General features: G+C 43.9%; 1 non-coding gene across 1 annotated transcript; it reads left to right on the forward strand.

The window, feature by feature from the left end:
* The first annotated feature begins 30 nt into the window (after positions 1–30).
* LOC129114784 (5S ribosomal RNA) lies at positions 31–149 on the forward strand. The gene has a single exon (XR_008532693.1). It is a non-coding gene; the product is annotated as a 5S ribosomal RNA (ribosomal RNA).
* The last annotated feature ends 412 nt before the right edge of the window (positions 150–561 follow it).

The following is a 561-nucleotide window of genomic DNA, read 5'->3' on the forward strand; positions in this document are numbered from 1 at the left end:
TTAAAAGGCCCTTTGGTAGGCACAATATTTGCTTACGGCCATACCACCCTGAACACGCCCGATCTCGTCTGATCTCGGAAGCTAAGCAGGGTCGGGCCTGGTCAGTACTTGGATGGGAGACCGCCTGGGAATACCAGGTGCTGTAAGCTTTTTTCACTCCTCTTTACAAAAAGCAGAGGGCGCTGCTGCTTTTTCAGTGGACACCGACAGGGTGGGAAGGAAATAGCTAGAACATGACTTGCCGGTATAGAAATGACACAAATCCAGTTAAATGATGGCTTTCATCATTCCTAAGCTCATCGATCATTTTCTTTTCAATTTTATGCTAACGTATTCTACATTTCAACAGTAAATATTAATATTTTTACTGCACTACATTTGTGATCCTTATAGCCACTTTGTACATTCTGATTTGACATTTAAAAGCTGTGAGTGTGTCTGGAAATCTGCAGGCGCTCCCTGTATAGACGACAGAGCAAAGCGTGGTGATATAGTATCTTTAAAAGGACCTTTGGTAGGCACAATATTTGCTTACGGCCATACCACCCTGAACACGCCCGA

Source organism: Anoplopoma fimbria, unplaced genomic scaffold (assembly GCF_027596085.1).
Source record: "Anoplopoma fimbria isolate UVic2021 breed Golden Eagle Sablefish unplaced genomic scaffold, Afim_UVic_2022 Un_contig_6141_pilon_pilon, whole genome shotgun sequence".
NCBI lineage: Eukaryota > Metazoa > Chordata > Actinopteri > Perciformes > Anoplopomatidae > Anoplopoma > Anoplopoma fimbria.